The sequence below is a fragment of the Hemicordylus capensis genome, chromosome 6, assembly GCF_027244095.1.
Source record: "Hemicordylus capensis ecotype Gifberg chromosome 6, rHemCap1.1.pri, whole genome shotgun sequence".
In the NCBI taxonomy this organism is placed as follows: Eukaryota; Metazoa; Chordata; class Lepidosauria; order Squamata; family Cordylidae; genus Hemicordylus; species Hemicordylus capensis.
In genome coordinates this window covers 46025961-46049262 of record NC_069662.1, presented here as the reverse complement: position 1 = coordinate 46049262, position 23302 = coordinate 46025961, and positions in this window count along the sequence as shown.

The window sequence follows — 23302 nt, the reverse complement described above, 5'->3', positions numbered from 1 at the left end:
CCTCCTCCTCCACCACCACCCTTAACGCCACAACTCATAATGAAAGCTTTTTAGAATTCAAACCCCACAAAAGCCCCAGTTCAGCTCTACAGCCCGGATTTGGGATCAGACTGCAAATGTTTCCTCTCAACCGATCCTTATTTATATCTCCCACAGAGGGTGTTGCCCTAAAGGGTGTTCCTGCCCTTCCCATGGCATTTGCCAATCTCATTGTTGGTGCCAAAAATTACCAAAGGGAGGCTTTTTAAGCTATCAAAGGCCATCATATCTGGGATGTTGTCACTCTCGAGATGTTTTACTTAAGATATAATATTTTGCTGTGATGGAGAGGTAGCTGCATCTTCATTTTACTTTCAGCCTGCATCTTCAAGCTATAGCCTACTCCATTTGCAGCACATCAACTAATTATTCATAAGGCAGGGAAGAAAAGCACACAGCTGCTGTGTCTCTATGAGAAAATGAAAAGGGGAAGGAGAATTTTTTATCTTGAGCTTGTTAGCCTATATATCGAGAAAAGGACATGAGAAATAAATGCTGAATGGAAAATTCAAAGAATTTAAAATGGATGCTCTGTTTCGCACTGCAAATAGAGGGGGGAGATATATTGTCTGTCTTCACCTCCACCTCTCAGTTTCACCATTTTAGTTTTTCAAGCTCTGTGTGTGGGGGGGTGGGGGTGTTCATGTCCGTGTGTTGTTCTTTGGCAGCTTTCTGTTTCAAGCAAATTTCTAGTCCCAAGTTCAGAATCTTCTTTGAATATAGGTGCCTAGGTGAGACCTCTGTATATTCCAAGTTAGTATGCAAAGAATAGGGAAAGGGGATGGGAGAGATTTATTATGAAGAAAACAATGCCATGACATGACCCCATCCCTGCTTCAAGCTTCTCGAAATTTATTCACAGATTATTAGCAAGCCGTCGTGGAATTGAGGAAGAAGTGAAATGAAGTTGTGTGCATTTAACTCCAGATAGGGCAGTTGGCTGTCCCTAAGAGAACCATTCCATGCTCGGGGAAACTGGAAAAGATGAGATAATAGGCATTTTAGGCAGGGATTTTAAGAAAGTGTGACTCAGCACTGGTGAGTTAGCAAGCAGTTGCTGCTGAGAACACATTTTAATTAAGGAAGGAGCTCAGCGGTTTGCTTGCTTGCTTTGTTTGGGTGGCAGTTAATATATACAAAATTAGGAGAGAGTCACGCAGTAGAAAACATTAAGGTCATTCACACGACCAAAACACTGGCAGGGGGTGGGCTGGTGGGGAGGCAGGCTCCTCCCTGGCTTCCTGCAGATGATCAGCACTAATTTGAAGCCTCTGCCACTCGCAGGGCACAGAAGCCATGCTGCAGCAAGCGGCCAATCAGGGAGAGAGACAAGGAAGTCCTCTAGCATCCCTCCATGCTCCACCACAGGAGGACAATGCATTGAGGGATTCCCCCTCGGCCGGGTGCTCTTGCCACTCAGCTCGGTGTGAGCTCAGGCTACATGCAACCCACGGAGACACACGAGCAGCTACCTGGGTAGAAGGGTGCACTTGTGCCCTTCTACTTAGATAATAGCCAGAGGTGATACCTTGGGCTACCTGGCGGGGCAGTGCCAAAATCAGCCTCAATCCTGTCTCTTTACATGAGCAGCCCCACCCTGGTAGGGCTGCACAAGCCGGGGTAGGGCTGCTCATGTGAATAGCCTTATTTTTTTTCCTGTTACACAATCTAAATTCTAGCTTGGAAGGATTCTTGCATAGCATATTGTAGGAACTATCAAATCTAAGAACATTAGAATCCTTTTTAAAACCAGACGGCAAAAGTAAATTGCTCTGTACATTTATCCCATGCATATAGGTCATCCCAACATATGGCTCGCGGGGTGCAACAAATCCTTGGCTCCACCCTCTCTGCTGCCATTTTGGGTCTTCCTTTGGCTGAGAGATCTGGGGGTTTTGCAATGACAAAGATGGTCTTGCTCCTCTTAGTGCTTCTGCAGCTAGAGGTGCAACATTTGACTTGCCTCTGCCCTACAATGCTCCCCCACCCACCCACCCAAGTGGCATTGTGGGGGAGGAAGAGGAAATTCAGACTGAGCACCTCCAGTTGGGGAGGTGCTGAGAATTCAGGAATGCCAGCAAGAAAAAAGCACAGGGCTTAGTGAAAGGGCAGCAGTGGTGGGCCTTCCTACTGTGCTGGGTCCCCAGAAAGGGCCCAAAGATGCCCAGGAGCTAACACCTAGTCTCACATCACAGCCAAATCCCAAGATTTCTGCCCGGTACTTTCAGCTGGAAAAAAATGGAGGGGAGCAGGAAAAGTATCACTGACTGGCTGCCTGTCTTCTGTGACTGTTCACCTTGAGACTTCACGCAGCTTCCAGAGTCCCTGCTTATCCTGAGCCCAATGATCATCTTTCTGGTACTAAAGACAAGGGCACTGAAATAGCCAGGGGAATGGGGGCCCGTGTTCATACCTGTCCCTATGGCTTTGACAGGTGCACACAGCACACACCAGTGACGCCCCTTGCACATGATGTCATGCTCAAGAGGATGTGGTCAGAACCATGGAAGGGCCAGGTGAAACTTTGGGAACTCATTCCCAGCTGGCATTTGCTTGCTGGGTCTATGTCCCCCTGCCCCCACTTTCTCTGCCACCAGCAAGGAAGAGAAAGGAAAATCGATGCACCCAGCTAACAAAGGCTGGCTGGGAAACAAGCACTAGCTGGGCGGGGTGTGTGTGAGTCGGGGGCAGCTAAGGCAGGCGGCTCCCAGGAGCTAGGTAGCATAAGAACATAAGAACAGCCCTGCTGGATCAGGCCCAAGGCCCATCTAGTCCAGCATCCCATTTCACACAGTGGCCCACCAGATGCCGCTGGAAGTCTACAGGCAAGAGTTGAGGGCATGCCCTCTCTCCTGCTGTTACTCCCCTGCAGTTGGTACTCAGAGGCATCCTGCCTTTGAGGCTGGAGGTGGCCTATAGCCCTCCGACTAGTAAACGTCTCCTCCATGAAGTTATCCAAACAACTCTTAAAGCCATCCAGGTTGTTGGCTGTCACCACATCTTGTGGCAGAGAATTCCACAAGTTGATTATGCGTTGTGTGAAAAAGTGCCTCTGTTTGTTGGTCCTAAATTTCCTGGCAATCAATTTCTCTCTATCCACTTTCTCCACACCATGCATGATTTTATAGACCTCTATTATTTCTCCCAGCAGTTGTCTTTTTTCTAAACTAAACAGCCCCAGGTATTATATCCTTGCCTCATAAGGAAGGTGCTCTAGACCCCTGACCATCTTTGTTGCCCTCTTCTGCACATTTTCCAGTTCTACAATGTCCTTTTTTAGATGTGATGACCAGAATTGTATGCAGTACTCCAGGTGTGGCCACACCATCATTTTGTATAAGGGCTAGTCTAGTAGCTAGTAGCTCTGTAAGTCTAGAAAGCGGCATGAAAGAACTGGTGTGTAACCTCTATAGAACTGCCCTGCTTACCACAGTACCATGACAATTATTATTGCTTCCTGCTGGGTTCTTGAACCTACAACAACACAGTCATTGAGCCTATTCTCACGACCAGCCATACCTGGACTAGCCCCATCCTACCGAGGTAGGACTAATCGTGTGAAGCACCAGGATATCCATGATCTTAAACCCAGGCTAAAAGTGAGGTAGGAAGACAAGTGCGTGCCTCCTACTTCACTCACTGGCCATGTGGAACTCTGTGCTGCCGACAGCTATCTGACCATAAAGCAGTGGCTAGGCAGGGTGGAACTTCACCAATGCACTGCTCTGCTTGTGCAGTACGTTGTGGGATAACCGGTGGCTCCAGCTTCTTTCCCCACCTCCCGATTGCTGCTTATCTCACCACCATGCTGCTCATGTGGGCACACAGGTGGTGGAGCCCTAGTTAGGCTCTGGTTGTCTGGGGGAAGGCAGGTAGGCTCCTGCCTTTCACCAGCCCACCCCCTTGTGATCGTGTGAATGATCTTATTATATTGCAAATATGAGTCACAACAAAAGTCTTCAAGGACTGGAAGAAATTCGGAAGAAGCCAAACTAGCTTTCTGGGTTTTGACATTTTTTACTCTTGTGAATTCTATGGCCAGTAATCAGTATTCTTAAAGAGCTGATCTATTGCTTGTTTCACATCTGAAGGTTGAAAATATGAGTGTAAGAACATTAGATCAAGAGTGCAAAACTAAAATGTCCTCCATTTGTTTTACCTGCTGACCCAAACAAGCAAATAACACGCAGCCTTGCTCTAGAAAGTCTCCTGGCTAAGAGCCTGGAAACATCATTGTGTAACCCTAATAATATACTTGCAAAGCATGGCACTAGCAAGAGATCCACATGTTGCATGGCCTGTAGGAATTGTTTATACTTAGGTGCCATGGAAAGAATACTAGCAGATGGTGACATTCACATACAGTGTTTGAATGTCTGGGTTTTGCTGGTCTGCCTTGTCCCCAAATAGTGATTCAAACAGACATATACATCTTGAGATTTTAAAAAAGGAAATATACATATAATGTTTTACATTTATATTTTTGTATGTGTCTCTGTCTCTTTCTCTCTCTCTCTCTCTCACACACACATGCATATGTGCACATTTTTTCTAAATCCTTAGAACTCAAGTCATACTGTTTTAAGATTTTCTCTGTAGACACTTTATTACTTTAAGAGGGGAGGGGACCCTGAAAGTGTGATTGCATGTAACATAATGTGGCACATTGGCCACATTCGCATATAACGCAAAACCAGAGTTGAAGGAGCCAGAGGTTGCCAAACCTGTACATCCAAATGCAGGACACCCCATCTTAACTCTAGTTCCATAGGGAGTGTGACCCAAGGTTTAACTCTCCAAATTCCAGTTTGTACCCTCAAGTTTCACCACCCAAACCTGAGGTTGAACGCAGCCTGCCTTACGTGCAAACGTGGAACTGCAGGCTGCATTCCCTGTAATAGGAGTTGAGGAAGATCCTCCCTCTCTCTGGCTGTGATTGGCTGTGACTGGCTGTGCAGGCAAGAAGGAAGCCTGCAGACAGCTAGTTCCTCCTGCTCTCTGCAGTCTCCCTGACTGCAGAGAGTCTGCTGTATGTAATGTCAGAATTGGACAGGAGAGCGGGAGAGGGGTTTGTTACATGTGACTATGGCCATCGATTACTAGCCTGATGTATATTTTTTGTTAGAATTTCATTTCTTATGATGATCATTTTAATACAACTATTATGGTAAAAAATTTAAAAAGTACTCACATTCACTTTTTACATATCCACAAATTGTGGGCTGATACAAACCAACCTCCTTGACCAGGATGCCAGTATTTGAAAATTTACCAGTCTGATTTCCCCTCTCCAAGCATCAGACTACACATTACATTAGAACCATGACTAATGTTAATGTGCTTGATTTTCCTTAATTGGGTCTCCCGTGTGGATCAAGACCACTGGGGGACTTGAACCATTTGCTCATCTCCTGACATGGTCCTGGGCTGGATTGGGGCCCCCACAGCTGATATTTGTCTTGGAAGAGAAACTTCCATTGAGAACTAAAACATGGCCTCACAGGATTAACTTTAAGACTGAAGCAATTCTGACTGAAGCAACATAGACATGTACAGCTGTATCAGCATTACTGGGTGTTACTCATTTGTAGGGGGAAGCAGCACTGCCATAGCTCTTTTGTTCAATGAGCTGTGCCGCTGTTTGTGTGATTTAAGCAACTGATAAAATGAGCAGTCTTTTCACCCAATGTGCCACCCACAGTGAGCACACCCTAAGTTTCCTCACCCATTGGCTTCTCTTACTGATATGACCCATTTAGTAAGACTTTGCTGAACAATACAGATGTGAACTATACAGATGTCTAAACAGCCCAGTGAGTGATGTGCAAATGCCAGTTTCATAGCTTCAAACGACATGGTTGTTCTTGTTCTAGTATAAATAGTGGGCCAATTGTTGAAAGGCATCTTCCTCTTTGCCTTTTCATTCATTCACTTGCTTTGGCTAACCAGCTCATAGATGGACATTTCCATGTGCTTGAGCCTAGTTGAGTTCTACCTTAGGAGGTGCCCAGTCGAATAAAGATGTAATCCTGTAAGCATCACCTTGACTGACAGTTATGCAATCTCTTTGAAGATATTTTCTTTTCCTGATGATTGTCCTGTCACTTGCTGAGTATATCCATATCATGGCAAGGAAATACTTTCAACGCCTTGATGAGCTAGGGATCACCAGTTCACTGATCATCTGATTCCAGCAATGATGATGTTAGCACTAATTGCATGGGGAACCCCAATTTTGGACTTCATCTATTCATGAACTCCTGAAGTGAAAATTCAGTTTAATAAATGCCAATAAATTGTTTTGCTTCTTGATTCTTTTACTGACTTCAGATCAGTAGCAATTTGGGACCCTGAGGTCCAGTGTTGCAACTCAAGTGCTCAGCAGCCCAGTAATACTGCACTGGTAGGATAAAAGATTTGAGGAAATGCTTGACTAACAAGCAGAAGATTGCCGGTTCGAATCCCTGCTGGTACTATATTGGGCAGCAGCGATATAGGAAGATGCTGAAAGGAAACATCTCACACTGCACGGAAGGAGGCAATGGTATTCTACCAAAGAAAACCACAGTGCTCTGTGGGCGCCAGGAGTTGAAATCGACTTGACAGCACACTTTACCTTAGAAGGCAGGTACTTGGCTGAGTGGGTTTTTGGAGCAGTAGCTGGCAGCGTGCACCACTAAACTTCAGCAGCAGGAGCAGTAGGCTATGATGCTTCTCAGGAATTATTATTATTATTATTATTATTATTAATTCAATTTCTATACCACCCTTCCAAAAATGGCTCAGGGCGGTTTACAAAGAGAAATAAAACAAATAAGATGGCTCCCTGTCCCCAAAGGGCTCACATTCTAAAAAGAAACATAGGACACACACTAGCAACAGTCACTGGAAGTACTGTGCTGGGGGTGGATAGGGCCAGTTACTCTCCCCCTGCTAAATAAAGAGAATCACCATGGTAAAAGGTGCCTCTTTGTCCAGTTAGCAGATTTTTGTTCTTGAATCTACTTTTCAAGAACAAAAATCTAACACATGCATCTGAAGGAGGCAGGGCCTTTTATAAGGTTCTGTCTTCCAAAGGTACAAGGAATTGGATTTGAGGAAGGGTGTAAGTGTGACTGGCTATTCAGAGGAAGTGCAGAACAAAAGTGCTCTCTTGTGTCCAATCTGACAGATTTGGGGATCTGAAGTTGATTGCATTCTGGGGTGTCTGAATAGATTAAAGCAGGGCTGTCCAGTGTACAGCCCAGGGTCCAGAGCATGGCTCAGATTTTTTATCCACTTTCCTTGCTTGCTGGCACTCATATCCCAACTTTTATTTGTCCTGCAATTCAGTGTCACTGCTGAGCAGAGCCAGGGGGGGAAACAAAGCAATGAAGGCATCCTATACATTTGCTGCCCCATCCCTGTACATACCCAGCCATCCTCTTGGCAGGAAGCTAGTATATCAGCTGACATCTTTTTCTTCTCTGCCTGCTTGCTCTGCCACTGTCTAGTACATGTGTAAACAAGGACCATGGTTTCTGCCCCTTGCTTCGCCAAGCTAGCAAGTGAGCTGTCAACAAGAAGGAGAAGGCGGGGGAATGACCGACTCTGTCTGTCTGTCTAGAGTAGACTCCCTAGTGGTGACTGATTTGTTGGGTGGGTGGGAAGATAAATCCTCCCAAGTTTCTTTCCTGTTTGTGGGATGTGAGGGTGCAATATGGTGGCCAGGTGTCAACTGTGGTCAGAAGCAGCACTCCAGCTCCACAACCTTGGAGAAGCCACTGCCAGTCTGTGAAGACAATACTGAGCTAGATAGACCAATGGTCATATCAGTATATGGCAGCTTCCTGTGTTCCTATGTAACAGACTTTGTGCTGGTGCTGAAGCCACTCCAACCTGCACAGAGTGAGTGGGGGGAAAGGAGGGACCTTTAACTGAGTGCTGAGTGTGCATATGCACGATTGAGCAGCCCTTCCCAGCTCTATGCGAATGTAATCACTTTTTATCTACTCTCACTTTTAACATGTAATCACCCTTACACTTTATGCTGGTCTGTGGCCGTAATAAAGATTGGTTTGATTTGAGATTGCAGTTCCAAAATCCAAGCCTCGGGTAGGTTGCCTCGCAGAACCAGAATTGCATGCATTTGGACAACACAGTGAGATAACTTCTACCCCCCTGAAATTCCGGTTCTGCGTTACGTTTAAATACAGCTAGTGTTTCCCATCCGAGAGTGGAGGAGGATACCTGCTAACAGCCTTGCCTTTTCCTTGCTTTTTCCTATGCTCTGAGAGGAAAAGAAGGCATCTTCCAAGTCCTTCTGGGATTCTCCTCTCTGTTGTTATCTCTAGTGCAGCTAAACCTCCATAATAGTGGGAGAGGGAAGCATAGAAAATCTTCTCATCCACTGTGTGTGAGAACTTTAAGCTCTTCCACTTTCTTTGCCTGCAGAGAGGGAGCCTTTGAAACTTCAATGTTTCATAAATGCAGACATGGGCACTTTACATATTTGCTTGTTTGTTGTTACACATTTATATACTGCCCCAAACGCCAGTTTCTAGGTGGTGTACAAAAAGCACATTTTGTTGATAAAACAAAACTAAATAACAATTAAAACAGCATTAAAACAATTAAATACCTCCAAACAAGCTGGGTAAAGAGATGGATTTTTAAGGCCCTCTTAAAGGTAGTCAAAGAAGTCAGACCCCCATGTCTTGGCAGGGAGTGAGTTCAAGAGCCCAGGATCGGCCATTGAGAAGGCCCGGTTCTGAGTAGCCACCAGGAGGACTGACGGAACCTGTAAACAGACGTCTCCCAATTATCTTAATAAATGGTGAAGTCTTTGCAGAAGAAGGAGTTGTTTCTTTTTTTAAATTCTGAGCCCTTTGGGGACAGGGAGACATGTTATTTATTTATTTATATCTTTCTAAACCGCTTTGGGAGCTTTTGTTGAAAAGTGGCATATAAATATTTGTCATATTCATTTTCATTTTCAAAACTGTAAAATGGTCTTTTAGAGTTGTTCCCAAGACCAACTTGGCTTCCAAATTATGTACTAACTGGAGTTTCAGACTACATACAGAGGCAGCCCTATGCAGAGTGTATTGCAGTTGTCAAGCCTAGATGTTACCAGCTGTGCACCACTACTGTACTGAGGTCATGGATGCAGTTAGCATATCAGTTGAAGCTGATAGAAAATGTTCCTAGTCATAGGCTCAATCTGAGAAACCAGAGAGAAGTTTGAATCCAGAAGTACTCCCAAACTATATATTTAGTACTTCTGGGGGACTGTAAATCCATCCAGGACAGGAAGATCTCCGGAGTTATGACCCCTTACAATAAGTATCTCCACCTTGTTATGATTCAGCTTCAATTTTGTTATGTTTTGTTATCCTTCATCCAGCCTATTACCACTTGTAGTGGGGCATTTAGGAAAGGTATGCCATTTCCTGATAATATAGAGAAATTGATTTGGGTGTCATCAGTGTTCTGGTCTCTGAATAATCACTCCCAGCAGTTTCATATGTATGTTAAAAAGCACTGGAGACACAATGGAGCCCTGAGGAACTCCATACAGTCACCAGAATCAGACATAACAGGAAACCAGATGTCCCTTCACCTCTGGTTTCCTTGAACACACATCTGAATTGGGAAACTAGAATTGAAGGCATCAGCAAGAAAGGATCCACGGTTTTCCTCCATGAACTCCACTCCTTCAGATCAGAGTGGCGTTTGACTGCCTCCAACTCTGGTTCTGCAGCGCCAGTGTTAGATCCAAACGGTTCATCATCATGGAGCCGTTTGAGAGAGGAAGTTCCTTCCTCACTTCAGCCCAAGTGGTTGTGCAGGCTTTCCTTTTGTCAAGAAAGAAGCCCACAAGACAGCTCCTCCACCTCTCTGCAGTCTCTCTGCATGTCCAAAAGAGCGGCGGGGAGGGGCAGAACCACAGGTCAATTGGATCCATGGTTCCACATTACATCTGAAGGGGGCCAGTAGCTCCTGTTTAGAGGAGCAACAATTCTTGAGTGGCACCATCTGGAATCTGTGGGAGAGACAGAAGAAGAGTCACTGCAAAGCAGTGCCCCCCACTCTCAACCCCCTCTGGCAATCCAGAAGGATATCATGGTTGATGATACTGAAAGCTGCTGAGGGGTCCAGAAATGTTAACAGAGTCACACTTCTTCTGTCAGTTCCCAAGTAAAGATCACCCATCAGCCAGCCAAGGCAGTCCCACCCCATAGCCTCTCTGAAAGTCAGATTGAAATGGGTCTAGACAGTCTGTTTTCTCCAAGACTGTCTGAAGCTGAGAAGCCACCAGCTTCTCAATCAGCTTGCCCAACCATGGGAAGTTAAAGCCCAGCCTAGAATTGCTCATATCTGAGGGATCCAGTACAGGCTTCTTCCAAAGTGATGTAATAATTGCCTCTTTAAGACAAGGAAGCATCCTGCCTTCACTTAGTGAGGCATTTATGGTGTAAGCAATGCCATCTGGAGAGGAGTGCTGGTCTTGTGGTAGCAAGCATGACTTGTCCCCATAGCTAAGCAGGGTCTGCCCTGGTTGCATATGAATGGGAGACTTGATGTGCGAGCACTGCAAGATATTCCCCTCAGGGGATGAAGCCGCTCTGGGAAGAGCAGAAGGTTTCAAGTTCCCTCCCTGGCTTCTCCAAGATGGGGCTGAGAGAGATTCCTGCCTGCAACCTTGGAGAAGCTGCTGCCAGTCTGTGAAGACAATACTGAGCTAGATAGACCAATGGTCTGACTCAGTATATGGCAGCTTCCTATGTTCCTATCTCCAATAACCTCCCTGCTAGAAGATACAAACCATTTTGGGCAAGGGTCAAGAGAACAATGGTAGACTGCACAGCTCCAAATAGCTTGGCCACATCCTCAGGAGTGACACATTGGAACCGATCCAATCTATCTAACTATATAAGAAGAGTTGCTGGACTCTTCCTCTATAAACACAGCACCAGTTAAGGGTGTGCAGAACCGGTTTGACTCAAACATGGTTCAATCTGAACTGGCCCAGTTCGACTGGTTCAAGCTTGAACCAGACTGCCCCCCCCACAAGAGATTCCCCTTTACAAGCCAAGGGTGACTGCCTATTTCGAAAGGAGTTCAGGGGTGGGCAAGAGGGCACCTTACTGCTGTCATGGCTGCTGCAGTGGCAGCTTCCTGGCAGCAGCAGGGGCAGCTTGGCAGCAGCAGCAGCAAACTCTTTCAGCTCCACCAGCACTTCCTCCCACATCGTGGGCCACCGGGCAGTCCGGTTCTGGCTTGCTTGCATGCATGGAGGCTACCTGTGTGACCTTCATGCATGCGTGGCTGCTGGAACAAGGCTGCCCGCCGACCCGTGGTACGGGGTGCCAGTGGGGCTGACAGGGCCTGCCACAGAGCCATCCCTGCCACTGGGGAGCCACCACCAAAGCCTCCTCCACAACACTTTATAAGGTGCCTTCCCCCCCCCCCAAAAAAAACCCTTTTCAAACAGGCAATTTCCCTTTGCTTGTAAAGGGGAATCCAAACAGGGCCAACAGTATCGACTGAACCGCCACCAGTTCTAACGAGCCAGTTTATGGACCGGATCTGCCTATGCCAGTTCCGTGCACACTCAAAGCACCAGTAGTGGTATCCAGATTGGTCCAGAGAGACCAATCCAGGGAGTCCACGTCAGTTCCTGCAGTTCATTCGTATACCACCTAACTAATTTTGAAGTGGGTCAAAGAGGACACTTAAAGAGTGATTGTGTCAACAACCCTAGTGAGCTGCTCCTTACTCCAGGCCTCTATCAGAGTATTGACAGAATCACCAGCAGAACCAACTCTAAAACCTTCGAAGGCTTCTTGGAATCCTATTGGATCTAATCACCTTCTCAAGTGAACCATTTGAATGTGGTTGAATGTGATTGAATTACTCCTGTGAAGGTGGGTTGTGGCTGCAATTACAACCTTAGCAACATAGGAAGCTGTCATATACTGAGTCAGACCATTGGTCTATCTAGCTCAGTATTGTCTTCACAGACTGGCAGAGGCTTCTCCAAGGCTGCAGGCAGGAATCTCTCTCAACCCTATCTTGGAGAAGCCAGGGAGGGAACTTGAAACATTCTGCTCCTCCCAGAGCGACTCCATCCCCTGAGGATGGAGCTAACTTGGCAAAGAGGCACCTTTTAATGTGGTGATTCTTTTTATTTAGCAGGGGAAGAATAAATGGCCCCATCCACCCCCAGCACAGTACCTCCAGTGACTGTTGCTGGTGTCTATGTTATGTTTCTTTTTAGATTGTGAGCCCTTTGGGGACAGGGTTCCATCTTATTTGTTTGTTATTTCTCAGTGTAAACTGCCCTGAGCCATTTTTGGAAGGGCTGTATAGAAACTGAATGAATGAATGAATGACGAATGAATGAGGGGAATATCTTACAGTGCTCACACTCCTAGTCTTCCATTCATATGCAACCAGAGTGGATCCTGCTTAGGTAAGGGGACAAGTCATGCTTGCTACCACAAGACCAGCTCTCCTTTTAACCATTTGGTGGTCTGTCCATGACAATGGGGAAATCAAAGGGGACCACACTCATGGAACATCTCCCCAATCAGAGCAAAGGACCAAATCCAGCATGTGACCCACAACATGCATTGGTCCTGAGACTACTTGGGATACACCCACAGTTGCCATAACCACTCTGAAATCCTGAGCTGCACCAGATAGGTTAGTCCCAAAGTGGACATTAAAGTCCCCCAGCACCAAAAGCCTTGGGGATCCCAACACCAACTCCACAGTCAATTCTGTCAGCTCATTTAGGGACCCTGTTGGGCAACAAGGTGATTAGCACACCAAAAAAATTCCAAAACTATCCCTAGTCCCCAGTACTAACTAAACACACTCAATATTGATCAATTCATTCCCTCGGATCCTGATAAGGGAGATGCCATCATCATCATCATCATCATCATCATCATCAACAAATATTTATATACTGCTTTTCAACAAACATTTCCAAAACAGTTTACATAGAGAAATAACAAACAAACAAACAAACAAGATGGGTCCCTGTCCCCAAAGGGCCCATAATCTAAAAGGAAACAAGATAGACACCAGCAACAGTCATTAGAAGCACTGTGCTGGGGATGGATAGGACCAGTTACTCTCCCCCTGCTAAATAAAGAGAATCACCATGTTAAAAAGGTGCCTCTTTGCCCAGTTATCCTATGGATTGGTCCCTCCTCACCTCTTCCCCGGACCTGCTCCATTGCAGAGAATCTGGCTGGGAGGAGCTAATCTCCCCCAGCTAGATCTCCATTATGTAAATCAGGTCATCTCCCTTATCCACAGTCAAATTATGGATTATTTCAGTCTTATTTTGGACTGACCTGGGATTACAAAGGAGCAAGGTCAGATTATGTGGTTGGCTGGAGCTGCTCCTCCAGGCCAAACATCTGGAAGGGGAAACAGCTATTAAATTTCTGCTTCCCCTTCCTCTGTGATGGTCTTTTGTCATGCTATTCTCTTTTGTTCCCACTACTACAATAATAGCCACTCCAGTATACATGGCAAGTACAATGTGCAGTATGGCTCTCAGAGATGGCATGGAAAGATTTGTCCAGGCCACCACCACATGGTTTTAGTGTAATATAAAAGTGGCCTCAACATGGAGACCATGATGTCTTAAGAGTCAATAGAAATGTGGCTGATGTTGCAAATGTTGCCTTACTGAATTGATTCAAATGGAATCATTACTCTAGCCTTTTGAATAGTGCTTACTCCAATAATTTCCAGGGTTATTTATTCTACAACTGAATCAACCTCTTTATCTTTTAATTCTTTTCTTTTGAAATCTTCAAACATTCGAAGTCTTGTGTTAAACTTAGGAGAACATTCTGCTGAACTGTGAACAATTCTCTGTTAGATCTCTGCTTGAGAACAGGCTTTTATCTCTTCTTAATTTTGTAATCTTCTCTGAAGACAGACTTTTCCAAAAGAAGGTACCATATTTATCCAGAGTTGTTCAACTGTGATGCTGTGTGTTTGAAATCCAAGTATAAACATAATTAGTCAGCTGGAACAGAACATGAACAGGCCTGATCATTTCTTAATACAAAGCACTGAATAGTAATAATAAGAAGCAATAAAAAGACATTTCTAGACCTCGTGGTTTGGGAGATCATACACATCCAGTCTCTGCAAAAGGTCCCATCCATTCTTCAGTGTATAGAATGTCTGTTACCTGCATCATTCACACCTTTGAAACATGGTACAAACTGGTTGATCAGAAAGTAATTAAAAAGGGAGCAATGTCAAACTGGGAGTAGATTAGATATCAGTACAATTCAGTTCCAGTCACTTCATGTTATGACCCTAGTCAACATTTGATCACTGACTACTGAAGAAATGACATGGATGACCCAAAACTGGGAGACAATGCAAAAACTTTATGTGGGGAGACATTAAGTCAGTTCACACAATTATTAATGGGGTAGGACAAGCAAGCATCCTACCCAGCTCTGGGAGCTGTGTGCACTCCCAATTTTTGGTTGTGTGCTAGCTGAGTAGGACAACTAGGTTCAAGTGCTGGAGAGGACAATGCCATCTTACCCAGCTCCCATCTCACAGACAATCACTCCCCATTCCTCCTACCTAAGTTTTTGCTAGCACATAATTGGGAGTATGTACAACTCCTGAAGCTGGGTAGGATGCTTGTCCGACCCCATTAATGATCATGTGAACTGGCTTGCTCAAAATGATCTTGATAAATTGTAGTACTGCAACCTTATATGCCAGACAGGGATTCTCAATGTTGGGTCCCCAGATGTTATTGAACTTCAGCACCCATAACCCCCAACCAAAGGCCACTGGGACTGGGGATTATGGGAGCTGAAGTCCAATAACATCTGGGGACCCAATGTTGAGAATCTCTGTGCCACAACATAAAATGTAACAAACAAAACCATTTAACTAACAGTCTGATGCATGTTTATTTAGAAGCACATTTCATTGACTGCAAGTGTGCATATGCATCTGTTTGTAGCCTAAATGCACAAGCAAAATATGGGAGGCAGCTGACTAGACCATAATTCTGCAGGGGATTTGCAGGATTTAGTAGATGAACATGACACTCGAAGGAGCAATGTGGTGGGAAGGAGGGAGGGAGGAATGAATTTGCAGACCCAAGCTATATGGAAAAACAGGCTGTTGCAAGTGGGTCCAGCTAGCAAATGCCCACTGAGGGGCAAGCACTGCATCAAGGATTGGGATAACAAATGGTTAAAAACATGGCTTACCTTATGCACACCAAGCTTTTTCATTAGGAACGTATGTGCATGTTTCTCCTGCAGTCCTATGGTTCAAGGCCAATATGTTCAGGATATGACACTTATTCTCTGTACAAAATCCCACTGCACACATGCGCAGAGGCCAGAACCGTGCCACTGCCACATGGGCCATGCTGCGCAGGGGGGAGTGTCGGGAGCCACTGGCACCTCTATAAGGTACCCTCTCGCCGCTCTCCCAGGTGCCCGTAGAAGACTTTAAAGGATTCCTCCAGCCCTTTGCTTCTAAAGGGGAATCCTCACCAGATTCTCCTTTACAAGAATAGCCAATTGGACTATCGCACCGGGTCAAACTGGTTCGACCTGGTCTGACCAGGTTTGACCTGGTTCAAATGAATGGACTGAACCAATTGCTGATTTGACTGAACTGGTTTGCGGACTTGCAGTTCAGTTTGAATCTGATTTGAATTCAAACTGAACCGCCAAAAATGGTTCCATAAACACCCCCGTTGGATATCATCTACTACTACTATGACGACGGAATAATTATATACCGCTCTTCAACCAAAGTTCTCAAAGCGGTTTACATAGAAAAATGCATAAATAAGATGGTCCCCTGTCCCCAAAGGGAGCAATCTAAAAAGAAACATAAGGTTGACACCAGAAACACCCACTGGAGCGATGCTGTGATGGGTTTGCATAGGGCCAGTTGCTCTCCCCCTGCAATAATCACCACTTTAAAAAGACGCCTCTTTGCTCAGTTAGCAGGGGATACACAACACAAGTACAAGTACCAACTTGTACAAGTACAACACAAGTACAAATAAGCATTAGAGAGCCCTCCCACCCTTGCCTATGGGGCCTTTTTCTGCCATTGTTTCCTGTTCACCAATATCTTGAGGATTGTACTGCACATGCACAGTCATAAAAACATCTGCTATAAATGAACACACTTGGCATCACCCTTTTAGGCTGCTGCTATGTTTGTATACATAATTTGGCCATTGGTCAGCTGGCCATGCCTGCCCACACACTGTACAGTTCCCATGAGCCTGTGGCACTTGCAGTAGTGCTACAAGGGAAGCAAGAGAGTAGCAAGAGGCAGTTCCAAAACCAAATTATTCAGTTAGTTTATTTATTAACACTAGTGGTGTGCACGGAACCACTGCGGTGCAGTTCGGCACTGAGGGGGGTCTACCTTTAAGGGTGGGGGGTAGTACTTACCCCTCCCGCCACTCTTCCCCCTCTGGCGCTGCATTTAGGATTGAAGTTTGGGGGGCGGCAGCGTTCCTCCCTGCCGCCCCTGCCCCTGGCGTTGCCCGGAAGTCGCGTAAATATGAGCACGCATGCGCCCGTCGCGGTGCACATGCGCATGTTGCCGCCGTGTGTGCATGTGCACAGCAATGACAGGCACGCGTGCCACAACGGGCGCATGCGTGCTCATATTTATGCGACTTCCAGGCAACGACGGGGGCAGGGGCAGCAGGGAGGAACGCTGCCGCCCCCCAAACTTCAATCCTAAATGCAGCGCCGGAGGGGGAAGAGCGGCGGGAGGGGTAAGTACTACCCCCGCCCTTAAAGGTAGACATCCCCCCCCCTCAGTGCCGGACCACCAGACCGGACTGGTCCGGTTCCGAACCGGTTCGGAGGCCTCCAACATGGCCTCCAAACCAGTTCGTGCACATCCCTAATTAACACTGCCCATATATTGCTTGATAGATACTTTTTGTATTCTGTCTAGTAATCTTTTATATTTTGTTGTTGAGAAGTTTGTCCCAGTGGGCGGGGATCCTGTAGAGAGTGTGTGTGTGTGGTGGGGGTGGGGGGGAGGAATCAGAAAGGAAAAGGAAGAGAAAGGAGAAGGAGGAAACAGAGTTGTTTCTGAATAAACTCTTAGTTAAATCTTCATAAGATTACTTTGAGTTTATGAGGGAAGCAACTATAAAACAAGACTGTTTTACATATTCACATGTGTGTAGCTGGTGCGTTTTGTGTTTTAATATAAAGCTGATAACATACAGTTCTCATGGGTCTGACGCTATTCATTCATTTATATATTTATTTGAAATATTTCTGACCCGCCCTTCCAGCACACTACTGCTTGGTGCAGCTTATAATGAAACACAATAAAACAAAATACAAAAAAACCATACCAAGCCAATAAATAATAAAGCAAACACAAAAAAATGAAATTAAAATGGGAAACCCAATTAAAACCAATTTTTAAACCACTTCTTTAAAAAGGAGGGTTGTCAAATTCTTTTTAAAACTAACCAAGGAGGGAGACTGATGAAGCACTTCTGGGAGAACATTCCAAATACGGGTGCCACTAGTGAGAAGGCCTTGTTTCTGGCCCTTGAGAAGGTCTTGTTTCTGGCCCTTGCCATCTGAATCTGTGTCAATGGCAGAGTTGAGAGCAAGGCCCGCGGTGACAACTAGTGGTGTGCACGGAATCGCCACAGCGCGGTCTGGCACTGAGGGGGGGTCTACCTTTAAGGGCGGGGGGTAGTACTTACCCCTCCCACCGCTCTTCCCCCTCCGACGCTGCATTTAAGAGCGAAGTTTCGGGGGCAGCAGCGTTCCTCCCTGCCACCCCTGCCCCCGTCGTTGCCTGGAAGTCTGGTAAATAGGAGCACGCATGTGCTCGTCGCGGCACGCACGCGCCTGTTGCCACCGTGTATGCGGGCACCGCATACATCACACGCACATGTGCATGGCGGCAACAAGTGCGTGCGCGCCGTAACGAGCACATGCGTGCTCCTATTTACCAGTCTTCCGGGCAACGACGGGGGCAGGGGCGGCAGGGAGGAACACTTCCGCCCCCGAAACTTCACTCTTAAATGCAGCGCCGTAGGGGGTGGCCTCCAACATGGCCTCCAACATGGCCTCCAAACCGGTTCGTGCACATCCCTAGTGACAACCTGAAGACCCTTGCAGATTCATATAGGTGAATGCGATCCAACAGATACCCTAGTCCCAAGCCATGTAGGGCATTAAAGGTCAAAACCAGCCCTTTGAATCTGGCCCAGAAGCAAACTAATAGTCAGTGAAATGGTCGCAGAATAGAATGCTTGTGTAGGGACTATCACACAGAAGCAGCCTTGTGGCACCATTCTGAACCAGTAGAAGCTTCTGAACCATTTTCAAAGCTGCCCTCCCATAAAGCATATTGCAGTAATCCAATCTAAATGGAACCAATGCATGGGTAACACTATATTCAACTCTTATGCTATTTCTCAATCAATCAATCTTTATTAGTGTCATAGACAAGCATAGTTAGTTATGCTATTTCTTACACTGGTTTTCAATTTTGTCTTTAATACTGATCATGGTTTGTTTGTTTGTTTGTTTGTTTGTTTGAAATTTCTTGTATACCACCTCCTCCAAAGTCTCTAGGCGGTGAACAATAACAATAACAATATATTTTTTTAAAAAATAAAGGGCAAAAGCCTGGTGAAAAAGGTAGATCTTGAGAACAGACTTGAAAGCCACGAAGGAGGGGGCTGAATGAATCTAGTGGGGGAAGGGTGTTCCAAAGAAGAGGGGCAGCCACAGAGAAGGCCCTCCTACGCACCCAGGCACCATGTACTACGCCAGGGCCTGGGTTGCTTATATTTTATTTTCAACTTTACCTTTGCCTCTGTTTTCAATATCTTATCTCAAATTAGCATCAACAGTTGTCTTAATTGATGTTTATTCATATTTGATATTTATGTATTGTTCTTTGTAGTGCGAGGGGGGAAAGAATCATTTTTCAATGTCCATTTGAACACAACAGTCTCCTTTCCCTTCCCTAATCCAAAAAAAGTGACCATTCCTTCTCCATCCCAGGTCTGCCTAGGAAACCATTCTGTATGAGCTGACAAAGTAATAGTTAGTACAATTAATTATATTGTACCCTGGGTCATTTTCAAATTCATATTTTCTTTGCTTGCCTTATGAATGAGGCCTGCCTTAGAGTTGTGGCATCCCATACAGCAATTGAGCAGGGGTGAGGTTTGTATTTTGCCTGGGGACAAATGAGTACTCCTGTACAAGCCTGTGCATCAACCCAGAGAATTAATGGAAACATCTGATAGGATCTGAAAAATTGCAACAATTGATGCTCATTAAAATTAAAGCTGATATTCTTAATTAGAGCTGTGCATAATTATAGCAAGTGTGGTACATAGCACATAATGGGAGCGAATGGAGCTTATGCTTCCCCATGAAACGGTCTGTTGATATTCCACCAAATCTGACCTGCAGCATCCCTTTGGATTTAATAATAATAATAACAACAACAACAACAACCCCCAGTGAGGCACTACCTTGGCCCCCAGTGAGGCACTACCTTGGCGTGGTTGTGGGGCTTGCGTGCTCTGACGAAGGTGAGAGCTATGCCAGAGGTCCAACCATATTGGACAGGTCTCACCAGAGGAGCCAGACAAAGAGTGCCTCTCCCATCAACAATATGGTGAGACATAACTTTAATAAATCTATACGGGATTGTTCATCGCCCGGGTCAACAAGGACCACGCCAGGTGCTGGAGTCCCTGGACATCTGGTGGCAAGTGGGCAACAGGACTCAGGATCTTCAGTTGAGCAACCAGGGCTGGAGACTGCAGGGTTACTGGAAGAAACGTCAGATAACCGGAAAAAATATATGAAAAATGCCAACAAGGAAATAATGATCTGCTATACAAGTCTAGTCCAACTAGAAGAGGTTATTTAAAAAGAATGCACCAAATTTGGAAAGAGAAGCATCCAGATACAGAAATAACAGAACAAAGGCTAGCAGACCAGAGAAGATTCATAATAAGAAATAAAGTATTCACAGGAGTTGAGCTGGAAGAACTGCAAAGAGCAACACAGGCTCAAGATATGGAAGAAGAATTACCAGCAACTGAAGAAGTTGCTCAGGCGTGGGGGAGGAGATGCTGGAAATAGAGGATGCCACTGTTGCTGAACTGTTTCAAAATAAAAACCAGGCAAACCCGCCCCCATTTGCCTTCACTTCAAAAACCTGAATGCCATTTAACAGAAAAGCAACAAGAACCAAAGCAAAAAATAACTGCGCACATGAACCAAACAATCACCAGGGTTCGACTTCCAGCTCTAAAAACAGTTGCCAAAACACAACTTGCTCAGGCATTAAAAGATGTCAATGCTGCACTTGCAGAAATAACAACCAATAATTTGCAAGAAACAAACCAACTAATGTACAGTGCAGCAACAATAACAACACAAGAGCTCGGATATAAGATCAGTGGACCTGTAAAAAAAGAAAGTAGTACATCACCTACATGGAAGATTAGATTAGATATAAAATCGCCAGGCTTAGATCAGATGCTAGTAAATTGAAAGATATGAAAGACAAGAAGCTGACGAATGAAAACACCAAACAGTATCTGATCCAAAAATACCATATAGATTCAAGGAAAATTAGAGAAGTCCTGGAAATAATAAAGCAGCAAATAACAGCAGTGTCAAAGAAGATTAGCAGATACGAAGCCAGAATTACACAACACAGGCAGAATCTCCAGTGCCAGTCGAATCAGAGACGTTTCTACCAAAGCATAGAAGGAGAAACTGCAAGAAACTTAGAAATACCAAATAAAGAAGAAACAGTGCAATTCTGGGGAAAATTATGGGACAATCCAATAGATTATAATAAAAAAGCAGGCTGCGTAAAAGAGGTCAAAAAATGTAACCAACAAATGCAAGATCTAATAATAACACCAGAATTAATAAGTGAAAGATCAAAGAAAATTGAAAATTGGACTGCACCAGGTGACTATGAACTGCATGGCTTTTGGCTTAAACACCTAACAAGCCTTCATAAACAACTATCAAAACAGTTCAATCACATTTTGCAAGGAGGTGATATTGAACAGTGGCTAACAACTGGGAAAACTCATCTCATAATGAAAGACCCAGCAAAAGGTGTAGTTCCAAGTAATTATAGACCAATAACCTGCCTGCCAACCATGTTCAAATTATTAACTGGAATAATAGCAGATGAAGTAATGCAACACTTATTAACTAACAAACAGCTTCCAGTTGAACAGAAAGGAAATTGCCCGAACACCAGAGGCACAAAAGACCAGCTGCTGATTGACAAAATGATTTTAGAAAATTGCAAGAGAAGAAAAACAAATCTAAGTGTTGCATGGATTGACTACAATAAGGCCTTGGACTCATTGCCTCACACATGGATATTAAAATGTTTAGAAACAACTGGTGTCAGCAAAAACATTCAGATATTTATATATTAAAAAATCAATGAGCATGTAGCGTACACAGTTAACAATCAATGGCGTGACACTTGGACAGGTTGGCATTAGAAGAAGTATTTTCCAAGGGGACTCACTATCCCCTCTGTTGTTTATAATCGCCATGACTCCACTTTCACAAATACTAAACAAAACAGGCCGCGGATACCAAACATCTAAAACATCAAGTAAAATAAAACATCTGCTGTACATGGATGATCTGAAGTTTTATTGAAAATCCCAGTCAGAAATTGAATCACTGCTAAACACTGTCCGTATATTCAGTAGCGATATAGCAATGGAGTTTGGACTAGACAAGTGTGCTGCATTAATAATGAACAGAGGGAAAATAACAAAAACAGAAGGAATAGAACTGCCCAATGGAAGCAAGATCAAGAAACTGGAAGAGAAAGAACATTACAAATACTTGGGTATTCTCCAGGCTGATAACATCGCACACACTGAAATTAAAAGAAAAATTGGAAATGAATACATCAGGAGAGTTAGAAAAATCCTCAAGTCCAAACTCAATGGAGGGAACACCATAAAAGCCATAAACTCCTGGGCTATACCTATTATCAGATACAGTGCAGGAGTAATAGACTGGACCCAGGCAGAGCTAGAGACGCTAGATCGTAAGACCAGGAAAATAATGACCATCAATCATGCTCTGCACCCCCGCAGTGATGTAGATAGGCTATACCTCTCTTGCAGCTCAGGTGGAAGAGGAATGCTGCAAGTCTATCAAACAGTACTAGAGGAGGAGAAGAGAGGCCTTGAAGAATATATCAAGGACAGTGAAGAAGATGCACTTAAAATGGTTAATAATGTGAAACTATTCAACACCAATGAAACAAAGCAGTCAAGTCAAGAACTGAGCAGAAAAATGGAAAAATAAGCCACTGCATGGTCAATATTTGCACAATATAACTGGAAAATCAAACATCACCAAGAACTGGCAATGGCTTAAGAATGGCTACTTGAAGAAAGAAACAGAGGGTTTAATATTGGCTGCACAAGAACAGGCATTAAGAACAAATGCAATAAAAGCAAAAGTCGAATAATCCACAACAAACAGCAAGTGTTGCCTTTGTAAAGAAGCAGATGAAACAGTGGACCACCTAATCAGCTGTTGTAAAAAGATCGCACAGACTGACTACAAACAAAGGCATGACAAGGTAGCAGGGATGATACACTGGAACATCTGCAAAAAATACAAGCTACCTGTAGCCAAAAATTGGTGGGACCATAAAATTGAAAAAGTGGTAGAAAATGAAGATGCAAAAATATTATGGGACTTCCGACTACAAACAGACAAACATCTGCCACACAATACACCAGATATAACTGTAGTCGAGAAGAAAGAAAAACAAGTCAAAATAATCAACACAGCAATATCAGGGGATAGCAGAATAGAAGAAAAAGAAATAGAAAAAAAATCACCAAATACAAAGATCTACAAATTGAAATTGAAAGGCTGTGGCAGAAGAAGGCCAAAATAATCCCAGTAGTAATTGGCACCCTAAATGCAATTCCAAAAGACTTTGAGGAGCACCTCAACACCATAGGGGCCACAGAAATCACCATCAGTCAATTACAAAAAGCAACTTTACTGGGAACAGCCGATATTCTGCGACAATGTCTATAATAACAACAGCAACAACACTGATAATAAAATTCAGCCATCCCAGGTCCTTGGGAAGGACTCAGTGTCTGGATAAAACAAACCAGTCAGTAGCACCTGTCTGACTGTGTAAACAA